At 35.1% G+C, this 22,036-nt stretch overlaps 1 protein-coding gene across 18 annotated transcripts in view; it reads left to right on the forward strand.

Moving 5' to 3' along the window:
* WNK1 (WNK lysine deficient protein kinase 1) overlaps positions 1-22,036 on the forward strand; it is a 179,779-nt gene that overhangs the window by 11,820 nt on the left and 145,923 nt on the right. The gene's annotated exons all lie outside the window — the stretch shown is intronic.

The following is a 22,036-nucleotide window of genomic DNA, read 5'->3' on the forward strand; positions in this document are numbered from 1 at the left end:
AAGTTCTTGTCTGTGGACCTCATTCAGGGCCATTGAAGTATATTGGAGAACTTCTGTTATTAAACTTAAAAGGGAAGCCCTGAAGCCTCAGTTGCTTGTTAGAAGACATTTTTTTTTTTGCCTACTCTAACACACCTCCTTCTCTTAGCTCACTATTATTTCATACTGGTAGGGACAGCTTTTATCTAGTCAAAAATAGAGCCTGCTCTACACCGTTTCTCCATGGTGTCTTTTTGCTTCGAAGACGTAACGAAAAAGGGCCACTGAAGTGGTTCTTTGCATTGCTCTTTTCTACCTAGATAAAAAAGCCACCAACAATTTATAAATGGTAGTCCTCTCAACATAAATATTTGTTCTGCCTAACCAGGCACTCTCCTACTTAAGAGTGCTAGTTTAAATTTTACTTTTGGTGGGCAAATTGTCTGTGTTGCATTTTACCGGTTACTTTGTCTCCATGGATTTTGTAGGATTTTGGCTATGAGTTGGGGGGCATAGTGATACTTTGCTGGTAAACCACCTATGTCTAAAGCATAACTTTAATTTAAATGATAAGAATCTTGACTGTTTTCTACCCTTCTTGTAAGAACAGAAGTGAAACTGCCATACTACCCATAAATGTCACTATTATAGGCTTTCACGAGTTTTTGCTGAGTTTGTGTTCTGTGTGTATACCTTATTTAATGTTTTGGGGATCTGTAGTTCTTATCCTTTTCATAAGTAAAGAATTCTTCAACAACCACTACTTAGCTAAATGTTACACAATATGATTTCTTGTCCTCTTCACGTGATTGGATACCGTAATACATTAAAAAATATCTTTTTTACTGTGAAATACTTTCAAGCATAACAGTTGTCCTGGTGGGAAACCCTTTCAAGCTTACCTTCTGAGTCTTTCTTTCTTTTTTTAAATAACAGCAAAATAATTTAATGTAAATACTGAAATAACGAAATACAAATGGTTGCAAAACATGAATATTTGCAAAATCTTACTAATCATCAAGGATATACAAAGTAAAGCCACAAGACATTAATCTGTGTACTCGTCAAACAAGCAGAATTTTAAAATCTGAAATAACACATTTTTTAAAGTTGTGGGATAAAGGGAACTCTTATACAACCAATTTGGAAAAATATTTTGCTTTCCTAGTAAATTTTAAGATCATACCATTTGTCCTAGCAGTTACATTCATAGACTGCCCTAAAAAGTGTGTGTCAATTAGTGTCAGGACATATGCAGCATGGTAGTGGAATTGTTCACAATTTTCAAGAACTAGAAACGATCCAAATGTCTGCCAACAGTAGAATTTTGAGTAGTTCGTTTATGTTCATGCTATGCAATTTGAGGACATGAAAATAAACTGTAATTAAATTCAGAATCTTGAAAAACTATCACAAGCAAAGTATCAAGCAAAGGAAAAAGAAGTGTCCTTGTTTTGAACATATTCTATCATTCTTTGATCATATGCTTTCTTTCTGCACAAGAAAGTTCTTGTCTTGTTCTTTCCCCACTCCAGTCCTGGACCAGCCATTTCTCCAGGAGTCTGTGTTCCTTTTGGTGGAGAATAGTATTTAGAAAAGAAGATCTGGGTAGTAATTCTGCTCCTGGCTGGTGGAATATTTATTGTTGTTTTCAGTCTCTCTTAGGAAGAATTAGGCCTAATATTTATTTATGTCTCTCTCTCTCTTTTCTTAAAACATCTACATTTATTTCGTTATCTAAGTAATTGGTACCTCCAATTCCAGTTCAATGAGGAGTTCTTTCTAGCTTTCCCATTTTCCATGTTTGTATATCTCTTCTCCAAGAGTGAGGAACCCGGTTTCCATCATCTTAAATAAATGTACTAGTTTACGCAGTCCCCCCGTATGTTCCCAATCTCTTAACTCGTCTGGGCTGCTGTTCTCAGGTACGCTTGTCATGCAGGTCCCCATCCCTTTCTGCTCTAACATTTTCCTTTCTGACAGCAGTACTCTTAAAATTAATTTACCCTCTGTTCTTTTACTTTCTTTCTGCTGCTGCTGTTGCTGCATTTGGGAGTATGATACAGCTTTTGAGCTGCAGAGGAAAACAGGTGGTATTAAATGCCTTGAATTTTGTTTTTGGAGAAGGTTATAATAATGGAGAAGCCCTCCCCCCATCTCCAAAATCATTCCCTATTAATATCAGATAACTGGCATGAATCTGACTTAGTATCAAATTCAGTATTTGTTTTCTAAGTTTTTTTGTTTACCTGTTTTCACCATTGTATGTGTAATGTTATGTTTATACTGCTTGAGCACCAGCTTTAGTAGAAACTTCCATTCTGTTTGAACACCAAATATTCTAGGAGTTGTTGGTTCGTTTGTCAATTTATGATGTGTATCCCTTAGACCTGTGTGTTCAGTATGGTAGCCATGGCTGTTGAGCACTTGAAATGCATCTAGAGTGACTAAGGAACTGAATTTTAAATTTTACTTAATTTTAATTAATTAAAAAATTTTAAAGCGGACCCCTGATTTAGTTATTGAAAAACTTAAGTATGATTGGAACAACTTGGCTGTGTGAATCAACATTTTCAACTATAAATTTCATGAAATTTAAATACAGATCAAGTATTTCTGATGCGAACTTAGCATCCAAGTTGAGAGGTGCTTGTGTGTATAATACACACTGACTTTTGAAGTATGTAGTAAAAATACTACAGATCATTTTAGTATTGATTACATGTTGAAATGATAATGTTTTAGATATATTGGGTAAATAATTATATTTTTAATTTTACCTGTGTCTAGATAATTTTAAATTGCATATGTTGCTCACATTCTATTTCTTTTGGCCAGTGCTTAGACTATTCTGTTCAAATGAAATGCTGTAAAAGAGCTGATGCTGCAGTAAGTTAAATTTACTACTTCCTTTTAAAAAATATCTTAGCACCTTCCTTTTTGTGGTTTTTTTCTTTATTAGCATTTTGCAAGCCATATTTCTTTTGCTGCTGCTGAACACAAAAATTGGAGTTTTTAAGTCTTTTCTTTATGGTTTGTGGTGCTTTTCATACCTGATTTTTATGAAAGTTGACATCCATTCCTTTAAATTTTATCTGACTTTTTGTTATTTACTACTGGCATGTCTGGATCAGAAATGATACTGTTTATGGTCTTGTTCTTTGAATACTCTAGGTGTTGCAAAGAAAATACTAGAAGTCAGTTTTAACTACAAATATATTTCAATATTTGGTAAATACTTTTGTTTATTTTAGATAAACTGCTAATGCATATTTGGATGTATACTGAATGTGTAAACTTGTTCCTTTATATTTCTTAATAATTTTTGGTTATTGTGGTTCCTTAAACTCATTAAGTAATTTAGTGCCCATATTTATATCATAATGGTATTGAGAAACAGGTTAAATTGTTTTTTAGTGTTTTTTTTTTTTTCTTTTTTTTTGCTTACGAAAGAGACCCTATTTGTCATTCAACTGCTTATAATAAGTTCTTCTAAAATAGTTAAATTCTTTGGCTAGTTGTGCCTGTACAGTAAATAAGGGTGAAAAGATAATAGTGAAAATATAGCTAACTGCTTTGTTTTAGTATATTTGAGATGCTAAGACAATGCTTTTCAAACTCTTAATGGTAATTTAATGACCACAGAAGCCTGTTTTCTTTTTGTAGGAGCCTTTGACAGTCTTTTTTTAATAGACAAAAAACCTTAGTGTGCTAATTTGATTTTTTTCATTTTCATTTTTAATTTTTTTATATGTTTTATTTTGAAATATATATATAGAATAGTGATAACTTTCAAGGCACGACATAACAAGTAAAGAGCAAATTTCAGAGAATGTTATGGGTTGCAGTTTCACAATTTCAGATATTCCATATTGTGAAATGTATATACAGAAGGGTGATAAATTTTTTTTAACATATTATCATTATAAAAAATTAAGAGGTTAGAGAAAGAAAATAAAAAAGGAAATAAAATCACCTGCAGTCTTCCCTTCATCCAGAGATGAGCATTGTTATCATTTGTAGCACACTGGTTTCTGTGTCTTGAGTTTTAGTTGTATAGATGTGATCATACTTTATGAGGTGACAGTTTGCCTATTTTACTTCATAGCAAAAATTTTCCCATTGAAAAATTTGAGGGTTTTAGATAAAAAAACTACAAAATGTTGTTTGTACACTAACATTTGTTTTTGATACTTTGTCCAACTGCACATGCAGTTGTGACATCATCAATTTTATAAATTTATGTTTTCAATCTTGAGGTTAAAACGAACACTTGAATATCTGCTTGAGTGTGGATAAAACCAGTTACAATGTTTGGTCCACAAATGCAAACATTTAGTTAGAACTAATCAAGGAAATCAATCATTGATGCATTTGATCACTGAACAGAAGTTTAAAGTCATGGTTGATATATTACAAAACTAACTTCTTTTGTTGTTGCATATTCAGCTTTTGTTCAGAGATTTGCAAGAAAGTTCTTTTTCTTTCACTGCTTCTCATAGCTGATTTTGGGCATTGTCAGAATACTTTAAATCAATAGTTTGTGTTTAGGACAGTGTTACTGTGGTTGAGAGGTTCATAAAAACCAAGTGTTAGGGGATTTAATAACAGTATTTTTAGAGTTCTTTGAGGAAGTTTAGTTTGTATTTTGACCAAGCTACAAGGGAAAAAGCCTTACAGTGCTTTTTCTACTTCCTACCCACTCAAGATAACCTAGGTCTGCTTCCTTTATTTAAATTCTTAGTTAAGTCTACTCTAGAGTTTACCAAAAAATTTTCAAGTTATAGGAAATTCTTAATACATTTATAAGGAACTGCTTCTTAAATGCTTTTTTTTTCCCATTATAGAAGTAATACATACTCATAGACAACTTAGAAAACAGGGAAAAATAGAAACGAAAATTACCCCACCAAAGTTCCATCACCAAAAGACAATGCCAGTGTATCCTTCTGGAATATTTCCCTTTATCTCTCCTTCCTCATGGTGGGTTTTATATTTGTTCAACAAATATTTATTGAACTCCTATGTGCTATGTAGTCTTAGCAAAATAGAGAAAATACCATGTCCTTACAGGGCTTTTGTTTTGATGGGATCACAGATATGTATGTATGTAACTCCCTGTGATATAAGAATTAGTATAAATGTTTTTAGCAGCTGCATGATAGTTCCTCAAGATACAGCATAATATACCTCCTTTTTTTCTGCCAGTGTTAAGATACTATTTTTTGATAAAAATACAGTGGGCGTGAGTCTCACTCCACAAAGGTGTTATTAAATATATTCTTGATTTATTCAAACTCAATTTTAATCTGTTTTGCAGATTTTTCCCTTTTTCCCTGCATTTTTCCCCTTTTCCCTGCATTTGTTGGAATTTATATGTACCTTACTGGTTTGATTAGCCATCATAGGTCTAGAAGTCAGAAGGAATATCTGTATCTCTGCCATTCCCAGTGTTCAGCAATTTTTTAACTTGGAATTTTATTTGTAATCATTAACAGACTTGTTTAAGGGGTGAACGGTAAATGTTCTTTATAGAAATGATTTGAGGCAATGTTCTTTTGGGTTCTTGGCAAGTAATATTATGAATTTAGTATAGATATTAGGAGAGGATATAGAAATCTTTGCTTATAATATGAAGCCATGATAATTTCCCCTATACCTCTTCAGTGTTTAAGCTTTTTAGGTTTTGTAGAGAAATCATTTTTTGTCCATATCAGTTTTAACTTCAGTCCTTATGTGTTTCTTCTCTTACTGATTCATCTGTCAGTGAAGACTTATTTTTCAGGAAATGGCAAAGAAATACTTTGCATATGCTTTAAGATTTTACTGTTTTGAATGGGACCTCTTAAAATAGTTATAATGTTTTAATATGGAGGGAGGTGCACAGATCACAAAAAATGATTGAATAGGTTTTGTAGTACTTTGCTTCTAGCATTTGGACAGACTATAGAAATTTCCATAGTATGGCTACAGCCATGAATTCCCAAATGTAGTGTGTTGCATGCACTACTGAGCACAATGGTTAAAGAAAAGTGCCATAAAAAGCCTAAGTACCAAGTAACTAGCTGGAAAAAACTCTTAATGAGAGAGCTGGCATGGCCATTAATCTGATAGAATAGTACTTGAGGGAAATGGTTGCATGTTTTAAGCTACAGTTTCTTTTGGCTATTAGAAACCAAAATAGGGAATTCAGAATTAGCCCTTAGATGCTGATAAAGTTTTTAAAGTACTTTCTGTAACCTGATATAATGCAAAGAGAATTAGTATGTGACACTTGATTGTAATGCAAACTATCGAAGAATGTCCTTGGGCAAGTCAGTTTTCTTATTACTAAAGTGAGTGTGGGAGTTGTGTAAGAATTCTTTCAGCTTTAGGAGTTGCCTTCTTAGCCCACCTAACAATCAAAAAGAATTTTTACTTTTAGTCTGATTCCCTCTGTCCTCTTCCAATTACTAAATGTATTTTATGTTTGCTATAGATAAGACTACTTTGTAGTGGTTTTCAAATCTTTCTGACTGAGATCCATTCCAAGGCATACATTTTATACCCTGACCCAGTACATACACACTTTTATGTGTTTAACAAAGTTTAACGAAGTACTTACCTTACTAGTGATGAGCTGCATATTTTCTTTTATTTCATTAAAAATATAAAAAACCCTTGACAACCCACTCCTTGAAAAACACTGCATTTACAATATAAACTTTAAGCTACATCATTTTTTTAAACTTAGCTAATTAAATTCAAGCAGTGAGTCATTGATAAACATTTGCTAGGAAATGAAAATATAGTAGCTATGTGAATTTTAGCTCCTGCTATTGTTCATTAATATAAGCTACAAATACAGTGATTTTACATTCTTAAAAAAAAAGGAACAAATGATTATTATTTTGTTTAACAGCTGAAGTTTGTCACATGTAGATTTCTACAGTTGCTGGTGTTGAAGGTAGATAATTAAATGATCTGTTTCATTTTTGTTTTTTTATTTAGTCTCTTATTAATACTAGCATTAGCCATAACCCAAACCAGTGGCATTAAAAATCTTCAGCACGTTTTTGGATTTGAGGTTATTTGGTTTTGTGTTCTAACCATCAAAATATATATATTTAGATTAAATCCAGTTAAACATGCCAGTCTTCCAGTCCCATCAGATTCCTTTAAGCTACCCTTTCCCCCTGACAAATCTTATGGGATTTGTGAGTTCATGAATTAAAATCCAGTTTTCTGGCAATATTACTTAATATTTGTATGACCCTGGGTATCCCACTCACTTAACTTCTGAGCATTTTTCCTCATCTCAGAATTATAATTTTTGTACTGACTAGCTTATCTTAAACAACAAAGAAAATGCAGGTGAAGAGTTAGTAAGGTGTGATGTTTTATATAATTGTAAGTCATTATAGGCTTGATTACAGAAATTAATTTCTGAGGTTTTGGTTTACATTGACCTTGAAAGCTCATGACCCAATTATTATTTCATTGAGGTTTGAATTTGAATCCTGATTTCTGAGAGAATAGTGTAGAAGTAGTAACATAGCTGACGACTTAAACTAGGGTATCAATTCAGTGCCACTTAGTTATTCTGTAATACATCAGTATTTTTCATTCAGTTTTCTCATAACTCCATACATAGTATGTTGTCTTCCCCATTTTATAGATGAGAAAACCGAGGGAACTATTTAGTAGGATAATGTTTCTAAAATTGAGGATTTTCCCAGGGCTTAGTTGGTGTCATTGAATATATATCACTCTGAGATTCCTAAGTCTTTGAAATGAATTAGAATTTAGAAACCTAATTGAAATCTAAAGAGAAAGTGGCAGAAATAAAATTGTAGTGATAGAGTTTTATCTTGACTGTACCTATCTGTGATAAATTAAGTATATTAAAAAATAAATATCCTAAATCAGTACTGTCCAATAGAAATATTACCATATATGCATTTAAAATTTTTCCAGTAACCACATTAAAAAAACAGGTGGAATTAGTTTTACTGTTTTATATAAACCAGTTTATCCAAAATATCATAAAGGTATCTTACATTTCTTTTTTCCTAAATCTTCAAATTCTGGTGTGTATTTTACACTGTTAACAATATTTTTCAGTTCACACCAGCAGTATTTCAATGACATACTCAATAGATGTATTTGACTAATGATTACCATTACTAGACAACTCAGCTCTAAGTTTTTTAATTTTATTACTTTCTGAATGCTGAGGACCTCTTGTTTTTTAGAAACCTTTCTTCACATTTCAAGAAGTTGGTGATAAAAGTTTTATTTTATTGTGCCATATCTGTAGTGGTGGTATGGTTAAAGGCTTAAAGTCTGATGCTGTGGATTCTCCTCCTCAGTTTCAAGTTGCAGAAAATGTATTATTTAAAAAGTGTTCATTATTAGAATGTTAATACTTGCTTGTTATATACAATTTGGGCGATCCAACAATGGAAAGAAAAATCACCAGTATTTCCAGCATCCAAAAATAATGCTATTAATATTTTAGTGAAATTTCATCCAGTATATTTTCTATGCCTAGTTTTTTTTCCTATGGGTTTTTTTTTAAATTTATTTTTATTTTTTATTTTTTTGCCTTTCATGTGATTGTGAGTGTCTTGTCATACATTTATCATTTCTGTTACGACTTTCTTTATATTTAATTTTTTAAAATAGTTTTATTGATGTATAATTGCTACAGTAAACTCTACATCTGTGAAACTATCACCACAATCCAAAAATTGTTTCCTTGAACCCTGTTGCTTGGTAATTATTTTGAGATTTCATTTATGTTTCATTTATGTTATAGCATATGGTAGCATGTGTCAATAGTTCATTTTTTTTTTATTGCTAAGTAGTATTTCATTATATGTATGTATTGCAGTTTGTTCCTTCATTCACTTGTTGATGGACACTTAGGTTGTTTACAGTTTTTTACTATTTCAAATAAAGCTTCCATGAACATTTGGCTACAGGTCTTTGTATGAGCATGTGTTTTAATTTCTTTTGGGTAAATACTATGAGTGGGAAGGCCCAGATCATATGTTCATTGTATGTTTAACTTTTTAAGACACTGTCAAGCAGTTTTCCAAAGTGGTTGTATTATTTTACATTTCTCTATACATTGTTTGAGAGTCCAGTTGCCACACATTTTAGAAATTTTAATAGGTGTGTAGTAAGTGTGTCATTGTGGTTTTAATTTGCATTTCCCTAATGATTAATTTTATTGAGTGTCTTTTCATGTGTTTATTTGCCATCTGTATACCTTCTTTAGTGAAATGTCTTTTAAAATATTTTTTCCCAATTTTTGTATTGGTTTACTTATTGTTGAGTTTTGAGAGTTCTTTTTATATTGTAGATATAAATCCCTTAACAGACATGAATTTGTAAATATTTTTTTCTCAGTTTGTGGCTTGGTTTTTATTTTCTTTTATGTCTTTCAAAGAGCAGAAATTTTTAATTTTGATGAAATCTAATTTATCAAGTTTGTTTTTTTATAGGTCATCCTTTTGGTGTCATAACAAAGAAATCTTTGCCTAACTCAAGGCCATAAAGATTTCCTCCTATGTTTTCTGGAAGGTGTATAGTGTTGGGTTTTACATTTAGGTCTGTGATCCATTTTGAGTTTATATTTGTATACGGTACGAGGAAGTTCATTATTTTTGCATATGGATTTCAGTTATAGCACTATTTGTTGAAATTGAATTGAATTGTTTTTGCACGTTTTTTGAAAGTCATTTGTCCCTTATTCATTTTTTTTGTCTGCTTTGTTGAGATAGTCACATACCAATACAATTAACCAATTTAAAGTGTACAGTTCTATGGCTAATAGTAAAGTCACATATTTGTGCTACTGTCACCACAATTTTAGAACATTTTTATTACCCCAAAAAGAAACCCAGTGTGCATTAGCATTCACTCTCCATTCCTCCTTAACCTTAGCCTCTGCAACCCCTAATCTACTTTCTGTCTCTGTAGATTGCCTACATTAGACATTTCATATAAATGGAGTCATATAATATGTGGCCTTTTGTGTCTGCTTTCTTTCATTTAGCATAATATTTTCAAGAATCATTCATGTTGTAGCATGTATGAGTACATCCTTTTTATTGCGAATACTATTCTATTGTATGGCTGTACCATATTTTGTTTATACATTCTTCTGTTGATTTTCTTGGGTTATTTCCATCTTTTGGCTATTTTGAATAATGCTGTTATGAACATTTGCCTACAAGTGTCTGTTTTGTTTTCAATTCTTTTAGGTATATGATTTCTGGGTCATATGGTAATTCTATATTTAACTTTTTGAGGAATTGTCAAAATTTCTACAGAAGCTGTACCATTTTATATATATATACCCTTGCCAGCACTTCTTATCATCTGTCTTTTGATTATAGGTGTCCTAGAGGGTTGAATGGTATCTCATTGTGGTTTTGATTTTCATTTCCCTTATGGCCAATGATGTTGAGCATCTTTTTAGGTGCTTATTGACTATTTGCATATCTTCTTTGGAGAAACGCCTAGTTAAGTTCTTTGCCCATTTTTTTTTTTTAATCTTCATTTTCTTGAGATATATTCACATACCACGCAGTCATACAAAACAAATCGTACTTTCGATTGTTTACAGTACCATTACATAATGGTACATTCATCACCCAAATCAATCCCTGACACCTTCATTAGCACACACACAAAAATAACAAGAATAATAATTAGAGTGCCCATTTTTAAATTGAGCTATTTGTCTTTTTTATTACTAACTTGTAAGAGCCCTTTATATATTCTAGATACAAGTCCCTTATCAGATATATGATTTACACAATTTTTCTTCCATTCTGTGGGTTTCATCCTTTAAATTTTTTAACTTTTTATTTTGAAATAATTTCAAACTTACAGGACAGTTTTATTTATTTATTTTTTTTAATCATCATTTTATTGAGATATATTCACATACCACGCAGTCATACAAAACAAATCGTACTTTCGATTGTTTACAGTACCATTACATAGTGGTACATTCATCACCCAAATCAATCCCTGACACCTTCATTAGCACACACACAAAAATAACAAGAATAATAATTAGAGTGAAAAAGAGCAATTGAAGTAAAAAGAACACTGGGTACCTTTGTCTGTTTGTTTCCTTCCCCTATTTTTCTACTCATCCATCCATAAACTAGACAAAGTGAAGTGTGGTCCTTATGGCTTTCCCAATCCCATTGTCACCCCTCATAAGCTACATTTTTATACAACTGTCTTCGAGATTCATGGGTTCTGGGTTGTAGTTTGATAGTTTCAGGTATCCACCACCAGCTACCCCAATTCTTTAGAACCTAAAAAGGGTTGTCTAAAGTGTGCATAAGAGTGCCCACCAGAGTGACCTCTCGGCTCGTTTTGGAATCTCTCTGCCACTGAAGCTTATTTCATTTCCTTTCACATCCCCCTTTTGGTCAAGAAGATGCTCTCCGTCCCACGATGCCGGGTCTACATTCCTCCCCGGGAGTCATATTCCACGTTGCCAGGGAGATTCATTCCCCTGGGTGTCTGATCCCACGTAGGGGGGAGGGCAGTGATTTCACCTTTCAAGTTGGCTTAGCTAGAGAGACAGGGCCACATCTGAGCAACAAAGAGGCATTCGGGAGGAGGCTCTTAGGCACAACCATAGGGAGGCCTAGCCTCTCCTTTGCAGCAACCGTCTTCCCAAGGGTAAAACCTATGGTAGAGGCTCAACCCATCAAACCACCAGTCCCCTATGTCTGTGGTCATGTTAGCAACCATGGAGGTGGGGTAGGCGAATACCCCTGCATTCTCCATAGGCTCCTCAAGGGGGCACTACATCTTTTTTTTTTCCCTTGTTTTTCTTTTTTTCTTTTTTTTTTTAACTTTCCCTTCTTTTTTAAATCAACTGTATGAAAAAAAAGTTAAAAAGAAAACAAACATACAATAAAAGAACATTTCAAAGAGACCATAACAAGGGAGTAAGAAAAAGACAACTAACCTAAGATAACTGCTTAACTTTCAACATGTTCCTACTTTACCCCAAGAAAGTTACCTAATATAGCAACAATTCTGTGAACTTGCTCCTACTATATCCATCAGAAATTAACAGACCATAGTCATTCCTGGGCATCCCCAGAACGTTAAATAGCTTATCTGTTCTTCTTGGATTATTGTTCCCCCTTCCTTAATTGCTCTCTATTGCTAGTTCCCCTACATTCTACTTTATAAACCATTTGTTTTACATTTTTCAAAGTTTACATTAGTGGTAGCATATAATATTTCTCTTTTTGTGCCTGGCTTATTTCGCTCAGCATTATGTCTTCAAGGTTCATCCATGTTGTCATATGTTTCACGAGATCGTTCCTTCTTACTGCCGCGTAGTATTCAATCGTGTGTATATACCACATTTTATTTATCCACTCATCTGTTGAAGGACATTTGGGTTGTTTCCATCTCTTGGCAATTGTGAATAATGCTGCTATGAACATTGGCGTGCAGATATCTGTTCGTGTCATTGCTTTCCGATCTTCCGGGTATATACCGAGAAGTGCAATCGCTGGATCGAATGGTAACTCTATATCTAGTTTTCTAAGGAACTGCCAGACTGACTTCCAGAGTGGCTGAACCATTATACAGTCCCACCAACAATGAATAAGAGTTCCAATTTCTCCACATCCCCTCCAGCATTTGTAGTTTCCTGTTTGTTTAATGGCAGCCATTCTAACCGGTGTTAGATGGTATCTCATTGTGGTCTTAATTTGCATCTCTCTAATAGCTAGTGAAGCTGAAGATTTTTTCATGTGTTTCTTGGCCATTTGTATTTCCTCTTCAGAGAACTGTCTTTTCATATCTTTTGCCCATTTTATAATTGGGCCGACTGTACTATTGTCATTGAGTTGTAGGATTTCTTTATATATGCAAGATATCAGTCTTTTGTCAGGTACATGGTTTCCAAAAATTTTTTCCCATTGAGTTGGCTGCCTCTTTACCTTTTTGAGAAATTCCTTTGAGGTGCAGAAACTTCTAAGCTTGAGGAGTTCCCATTTATCTATTTTTTCTTTTGTTGCTTGTGCTTTGGGTGTAAAGTCTAGGAAGTGGCCGCCTAATACAAGGTCTTGAAGATGTTTTCCTACATTATCTTCTAGGAGTTTTATGGTACTTTCTTTTATATTGAGATCTTTGGTCCATTTGGAGTTAATTTTTGCCACTGCTTTCTCGCCTCCATGGTGGCTGCTGAGTAGTCACTACTTAGTCTTATGCTGTTTCCTTTGTATGTGGTGAATTGCTTTTCTCTTGCTGCTTTCAGAACTTGCTCCTCCTCTTCTGTGTTTGACAGTGTGATCAGTATATGTCTCGGAGTGGGTTTATTTGGATTTATTCTATTTGGGGTTCGCTGAGCATTTGTGATTTGTGTATTTATGTTGTTTAGAAGATTTGGGAAGTTTTCCCCAACAATTTCTTTGAATACTCTTCCTAGACCTTTACCCTTTTCTTCCCCTTCTGGGACACCAATGAGTCTTATATTTGGACATTTCATATTATCAATCATATCCCTGAGGTCCATTTCGAGTTTTTCAATTTTTTTCCCCATTCTTTCTTTTATGCTTTCATTTTCCATTCTGTCATCTTCGAGGTCACTGATTCCTTGTTCGACTTCCTCTAGTCTTGTACTATGAGTGTCCAGAATCTTTTTAATTTGGTCAACAGTTTCTTTAATTTCCATAAGATCATCCATTTTTTAATTTAGTCTTGCAATGTCTTCTTTATGCTCTTCTAGGGTCTTCTTGATTTCCTTTGTTTCCCGTACTATGGTCTCATTGTTCATCTTTAGGTGCTGTGTCTCTTCTGATCTTTTGATTTGGGTGCTTGGGCTTGGGTTATCCATATCGTCTGGTTTTTTCATATGCTTTATAATTTTCTGTTGTTTTTGGCCTCGTGGCATTTGCTGAACTTGATAGGGTTCTTTTAGGATTTGTAGACCAATTGAAGTCCTTATCTCTAATTTATCAGATCTACAGCTTCGTGGAGTACACTTTCTCTAACTAACCAGCAGGTGGCGTCCACGAGCCACCTGTTCTCCACAAGCCAGTTCTCCCCTGCTTAGCCTTTTTGGTGAGTGGGGGAGTGAGTCTTGTGGGGTCCAATTGGTGTACCAAGCTTGCGTGTGTAGTTGGTGTTGCCTGCCCTGTATATGGGACGTGTTTCTGGGCAGTCAGGGAGTGGGGGGTGGCTCTAACAATCAAATCTCCCTGGTGATCCTAGAGTTTTAAAGCTGCTGCAATAGTCTAATCCTTCAGTTCAGTCCTGCCACAGTTTGTCTCTGCCACTGACCCACAAGTCCTTGGTATTGGCGTATGGCTCCTGAGACTTGCAAGTGGGCCCCTCTTCCAGGCCGTGCACCCCGGGTCCTCTGTTGATGGATGACTGTGCTATGTCACAGGTGAGTGCCTTCCCCCCAGGGCAGTTCTGGGCTGCTGGGCTGTGTAGGGAGGCTCCCAGTCTGCTGAAATGATGGCTGAATGGGGCTTTGTTAATTCACACTGCTCTACCTTCCCAACTCTGGGACAATCAGCTGAGGTTGCAGGATAGGCTAATGTCCACGCCCAGTTTTGTGGTGTGTGCCTGTTATTTGAAGCACTTCCGTCACACTGGGTTGTCTGGGGCAGCTCTGGGCTATGGGGCTGGCGATGGGCAGGAGTGTTTCCTGTCCACCAGGATGGTGGCTGTGAGCGGACACCCCCCTTTTCTTGGGAAGTTGTGGTGTTTAGTGAATTTTCTCAGCCACTGGATTATTGCGTTTTGTCTCAGATCTCTCCTAGGTCTGCTCTTGACTTGACCTGCCCAAATTGCAAGTCTTTGAAGCTTTCTGTATTGGGCTTCTTAGAGTAATTGTTTTAGAAAAAGAAAAAAGGATTAAAAAAGAAAAAAAAAAAAAAGGGCCCTCCTCAGAGATCTAATGGGTTATTGAAATGCTAAGAGACGAAGCAACCATGGCCATTAAGGAAAGGTCCACAGGGCAGAGAGATCAGCTTTTCTTCGGGATTTGCATATGTGCCTCAGGGCCTGAGCTGGGGCCTGAGCTCTGCCCTTCCCCTTTCTATGTTCACCAGAACTCCAAAAATCCTCCGCTTTTATTTTCGAGTTTTTCGTGTTGTTTTTTTCTATGTCTGTCTCCTCTCTGCTGGGCTGGCTGCTCTCAGATTCTCTGGTGTCTGGTCTCCGTCTATCTATGGTTGGAGTTTGGATCAGCAGAATGAATTTCCGATAAGGGCTGCCACTGCAGTTCTCCCTTCTCCTTCCCGGAGCTGACAGCCCCTCCTCCCCCGGGACTGAGCCTGGCAGGGAGGGGCGCGGGTCCCCTGGCCGCAAAAACTTACAGATTTCGCTGATCTCAGCAGTTCCACGTTTTCATGAGTGTTGTATGAAGTATGCCCAAAGTCAGATTGCTCTGTGGTGTCCAGTCCACGCAGTTCCTGGCTTTCTACCTCCTTTCCTGGAGGAGTAACTAAAACATACAGCTCACCAGTCTGCCATCTTGCCCCGCCTTCTATCGGCATGTCTTTTAATATCTGCTAGAAAAGTATTCTTTGGGATACCATTTTGGGAAATCCTGGCCTACATGTAAAGTCTAAACTTCACCTGGTCAGAATTTTAGTCTTGCTTCAACCAGCATTTCTAGTCTCATTTCCTCATCCGATTTTACACGCATTTTCTCAAGGAACATATATTGAGAATGGACGTAAAGATCAAGAAGCCATTCTCTGCCTTTAAGTTGCAAATGGATTTCATTCAAATGGAATGTGAAAAGTCCAGTGATAGAAGTATTCTCTGGGATACTTCTGCCATGATGAAGTTTCTTCTAAAGCACACAGAGATTTCAGAATATTTTTGGCTGCAAGTAGCAGAAATCCAACTTTAAGCAGTAAAGATGTATAATCTTTCATAAGAGGTAAGGCAGTTCCAGACAAGTTGATTCAGTTATGTCATCAAAGATCTCTCTTCCTTTTTTTCAGCATATATTTCAATCTCATGCTCCTTACAGCCCCATTCCCAGGCATCACATGCATCCTGGACAGCATTCAGTAGCAGAAGAAAGTTTCTTTCAGAATATCTCATGTCTTACCGGCCGCAGTAGTATATGCCCATGCCTATCAAAATCATTTCCAGTATAACCCCCCCCCCCCACTGGAAATGGGGTACTCCATGATTGACTTACGGCAGTCATGATTCACTCCCTTTGACTGGTAGTGCCTTTCCTTTAGGATTATGGTTAGCAAGAAGAAGATTTGGAAATGACTGGTATGCAGTCAGCAAAGCCATAATTCTTGAGGGATGGGTAAATTACAGTAGAGTAGAAGGAAACAGCTTTTTGGATAAGGTGATTTCTAAGCCGAGTTTTGTGGATGGGGGAGGTTAGTAGGGAGAAAGAATTTTCCTTACCGTTCTAAGCCATTTGACATTGTTACTTTGGACATTGTTACTTGTGGGTTTTTTTGTTTGTTTGCTTGCTTGCTTTTTTAAGAATAGTAAACATGTTTAACACATTTCACTAGGAATCTGTCTTGAACTTCTGTGTATTTGTGTAAAAGCTGTGACAATGACTTATTTAAAAGGAATATGAACAAAGCTGTTCAATTAAATGAAGCATATTCTGTAAGATAATGTCCTTATAAGAAACTACTAATCATTGTTTAAAAGACAGAAATCTTTTGATGTCCCATTTCTTAGTGTTGATTTTTTAAAAAAATTCTGGGATATATTTTTATCCTGGAAGTTTTATTTTACAAGCCAAGTGTTATTTTGGTTAGTATTTCTTTTTCCTCCTTTCCTTTTTTATTTTTTTATTTTTTTTGAAAGGAACATAAGTACAATTTTTGCGTACTTTTCTGCCTGATCTCGTCCTCCTAGTTTTAGAGATGAATAGGTGGAAGTCCAAAAAGATTAAATGATTTCCGTGAGATCATTTGTCTAGTAGAGAAGGGATTTAGAAACCAGGTCTTCTAGAAAAATGAATTGCAACTGTAGTGAAAGAATAAGGGAAATGGGCTGTGTTGAGATTCTAGAGACACTTCTGTTTTTGTTAGGATTGGTGGGTTATACATTTTGTGGGTGTCATAGTGCCACAGTGTTTAGTAATGAAATAGCACAGTTGAAATAAACGTCAAGAAATGACAATAAGAGAATTTTACCTTTTTATGTTTTTAAATTGTGAGCACATAGTAACAGTCTTTCTTGAAACTAAGAGGAAAAGATAATTACTACCCAGATAGTAAGAACCATCTGGAAATTTTCTTGAGTATTCACCAAATTTCAGTGGTATCAGAATACTGCTATAAATAGTGGTTCTTAGTAATGCTTAACTGAAAAGAACTTTTTGTACAACCTGATCCTTAACTTATCCAAAACCTAGGTCTGTGCTTTTCTATAACAACATTCTCTTCCTAGTTTAAGCTTCCATATACTTGGCCAAAGAGACATTTTTTGTTTGAGAGAGCTTATCTTTTTTATCCCAAAATGGTAAGCCATTTTAGTTCATAGGTATTTATTAATGATTTACTCTGAAATATGCTGAAGAGAGCAGATAAAATTGTCTGTGTTTACAGCCTACTTAGTACAGGACATTGTACTTATTAATAGGATTGCTGTGTCCTTTCCTGATAATTTTCTATCCATTTCTAATCTTAAATTGTAGGAAGATGCTTGCTTTTTTTAGTCTTTTTATTTTTATATCTGTGGTGATAGAAACCATTTCTTAGTACAGGTTTAAAGCTCCTGGTAACACTGTTCCCACCCCAGACCCCAACTGGGAATGGCAGTTTTATTCTATTCAGGACCTGCAGCTAGAATACCTGCAACAGAGGAGGGGAGTAAGGGGATTTCCTGTACACCAAACTGTCTTCTCTTACCCCCCTCAACCTAAGGAGAGGAACTTTTTTTTTTTTTTAATCTTCATTTTATTGAGATATATTCACATACCACGCAGTCATACAAAACAAATCGTACTTTCGATTGTTCACAGTACCATTACATAGTTGTACATTCATCACCTAAATCAATCCCTGACACCTTCATTAGCACACACACAAAAATAACAAGAATAATAATTAAAGTGAAAAAGAGCAATTGAAGTAAAAAAGAACATTGGATACCTTTGTCTGTTTGTTTGTTTGTTTCCTTCCCCTATTTTTCTACTCATCCATCCATAAACTAGACAAAGTGGAGTGTGGTCCTTATGGCTTTCCCAATAGGAGAGGAACTTTTAAAATTATTTTGGTAATACCTAAACATTGCCACCTCTCTACCCCCAGCCAACCAAAAGTGAGACAACTTGTCAAAAAGTTTTCTGAAGGAAGAAGTTAGTGACATGAAAGAAGGGAGGATAATAATGTTTGTTGTAGGCTGAGGAAGAACAAAGATCTAAAGGTGAGAGAGCTTGGCACAAACTATGGAAATACATATAGTATGTGTATTCATTCTAATTAATAAAACTTTTTCATTTTTGTAATATTGTTACTCTTGTAAGAAAACACATAAGTAAAATAGGAATACACTTACATTATCCAAGTTTAAAACGATATTAAATATTTATAGCAAAACATGAAAATTCATCCTTTCCTATATCCTGCTTTCTTTCCTTTACCCGAGGAAAGAAAGTAGGATATACTTTCTCATTTGTATATACTTTCAATTCTCTCTTCATGCCTCTACACAATTATGTTTACATTAAAAAAATTATGTATAATTATATTCTGTGACTTGATTTTTTTCTTAACTTTAGTACATGGAGATCTAATCATGTCCAGTAAATTCTGAGGACCAGGAACACAATTTGGATTATGTCTATTAAACCTCTTTTTGTTCATTTGTAAATGGAAATAACGACAGCACCTACTTTATAGGGTTATTGCAAGAATTAAACGAGACTGCCTATGTTCATATCTTTAGTGTGGTAGCTAGTTCTTTGTAAACTAACACATGATTGTTTCAATTAATAAACAAAGTCAAGGCACTTCTATATCATCCTCCTACACCTAAGAAATAAACTGTAGTAATAGAGCATAACCAGCCAGCTCTCTCTAATCTTGGAATAAAATTTTTATGGAGCCTAGTAATGATTGCAGTGATGTTTGTTACCAAATAATTGTAGGTCTGTTTTATAAAAAAGCAATTAGACCTTTTCTCAGTGTTTTTCAGAACCATTAGGATAACAGATATTTAGCTCAGTTTCTGGAAGAACTTTATAAAGTAGAGCCTACCAAACATGGATGACCTGAAAAGTCTGTAAAATTATGATTTTCCCCATATGTATATATCACATGTTGTGTATCCATTTATCCATTTATCAGTTGATAGACTGTTTACACTTTTTGGTTATTATGAATAATGTGGCTATGAACATTTGGGTGTAAGTTTTTTTTTAAGCAGTTGTATTGAGATGTATTCACCATACAGTCCAGCCGAAGTGTACTATCAGTGGCTCACAGTGTAATCACAGAGTATTAATTGAAACAACCATGTGTTAGTTTACCATTGCCCCTTTTATTACTATATAATGTCCTTCCTTGTCTCTTACATTTAATGTGTATTTTGTCCAATACAATCAATTTTAGAACATTTTCATTACCCCAAAAAGAAAAACCGTGTACTCCATATTCCCCCCATCCCCCTTATTGACCCTTAGCCTTGGTGTGGTACATTATTACAGTTGATGAAAGAATATTAAAATATTACTGTTAACTGTAGTCCATATTTGCATTAGGTGCATTTCCCCCCCATATACCCCTCTATTATTAACTCCTTGTACTATTAATCACAGGCGTTGTCCATAACAGGGTTCACTGTGTTATACAATCCCATGTTTTATCCTCTATCTTTCCTTCTAGTCACATACACAGTCCTAAACTTCCTCTTTCAACCACAGTCATGCACATAATTCAGTGTTATTAATTACACTAACCATAATGTGCTACCATTGCCTCTATTTCCAAACGTTTACTTTCAACCTAATTAAAAATTCTGCACAAATTGAGCATCTGGTTCCCGTTCTCTACCCTCATTCTATCTCCTGGTCATCTATATTCTAGATTTTAACTCTGTGAGTTTATTATAAATAGTTCATATTCATGACATCATACAGTATTTGTCCTTTTGTGTCTGACATTTCACTCAACATAATGCCCTCAAGGTTCATCCATGACTTCATTCTTCTTACTGCTGAATAGTATCTTCTTACTGCTGAATAGTATCATGTATTTTGGAGCACCCTGGTTGGTGCATAAATATGTATGATTATTATTTCTTAGTGGATTGCCCCTTTTATTATTATATAATGTCCTTCCTTGTCTCTTACATTTAACCTGTATTTTGTCCAATATTAGTATAGCTACCTCAGTTCTTTTGGTTACTGTCTGCATGGAATATTTTTTTTCAGCCTTTCACTTTCGACCTATTTGTATCTTTGGGTCTAAGGTGAGTCTTATAGACAGCATATAGATGGATCATATATTTTTTTATCCAGTCTGTTGGTCTTTTGATTGGAGAGTTTAATCAGTTAACATTCAGTGTTATTACTTGTAATGGCAGTACTTACTTCAACCATTTTATCCTGTGGTTTTGATATGTCATGTCATATTTTTGTCTCTCTTTATCCTTTTAGTTACCCTTGCTGATATCTTCATTTCTACACTCTTCTCCAAGTCTCTCTTTCCTGTCTTTCCTTTTCAGCCTGAAGAACTACCTTTAGTATTTCTTGTAGAGCAGGACTCTTGTTAGCAAACTCTCAGCTTCTGTTTATCTGGGAATAGTTTAAACTCTTCTCATTTTTCTTTTTTCAATTTGTTTTTATTGAGATATATTCACATACCCTATAATCATCCACAGTGTACAATCAGTTGTTCACAGTACCATCCTATAGTTGTGCATTCATCACCAGTATCAATTTTTGAACATTTTCATTACTCCAAAAAGAAAAAAAAGAATAAAAATGCAAATAAGGACTCCCCAAACATCCTATCTCCCCTATTATTCATTTAATTTTTGTTCCTATTTTTCTACTCATCTGCCCATACACTGGATAGAGGGAGTGTGAGCCATATGGTTTTCACAGTCACACAGTCATACCTTGTAAGCGACATAGTTATGCAAGGTATACAGTTGTCTTCAAAAATCAAGGCTACTGGGTTGCAGTTAAACAGTTTCAGGTATTTCCTTGTAGCTATTCCAGTATACTAAAAACTAGAAAGGGATATCTATATAACGCATAAGAATAACCTCCAGAATGAGCTCTTGATTCTGTTTGAGATCTCTCAGCCACTGAAACTTTATTTCATTTCTCCTCCGCCTTTTGGTCAAGAAGACTTTCTCAATCCCATGATACTGGGTCCAGGCTCATCCCCAGGAGTCATGTCCCACATTCCTAGGGAGATTTAAACCCTTGGGAATCATGTCCCATGTTGGGGCTCTCCCTCATTTTTGAAAGAGAGTATTGCTGGATAAAGATTCACTTCAGGAAGATGAAAGAAAATCTGACTGAAGAGATAAAGGATAGTAAGACGACACTGTGTGAGCATAAAGAAGAATTTTGAAAGCATGCAAAGAAAAATAACAGAACTTATTAAAATAAAAGAACAATACAGTTTTTTTTCTTTCAGTATCTTAAATGTATCATTCCTCTGCCTTCTTGCCTCCATGGTTGCTGAAGAGAAATTGGCACTGAGTCTTATTAGGCATTCCTTGCATGTGATGGGTTACTTTTCTCTTGCTGCTTCCATAATTCTCTCTTTATCCTCGACAGTTGACATTCTGATTAGTATGTGTCTTGGCGGGGGTCTATTTGTATTCTTTTTGGAGCACATTGCACTTCTTGGATATTTATATTTACATGGGAAGTTTTCAGGCATTATTTCTTCAAATATTCTTTCTGCCCCCTTTCCCTTCTTTTGGGATACCTATGATGCATATGTGTGTGTGCCTCATGCTGTCATTCAGTTCCCTGAGACCCTGCTTACATTTTTCTGTTCTTTTGTCTGTTCTATTTAGGATGTCCTGTCTTCTAGCTCGCTGATCC

The sequence above is a fragment of the Choloepus didactylus genome, chromosome 8 (assembly GCF_015220235.1).
Source record: "Choloepus didactylus isolate mChoDid1 chromosome 8, mChoDid1.pri, whole genome shotgun sequence".
Classification (NCBI taxonomy): domain Eukaryota; kingdom Metazoa; phylum Chordata; class Mammalia; order Pilosa; family Megalonychidae; genus Choloepus; species Choloepus didactylus.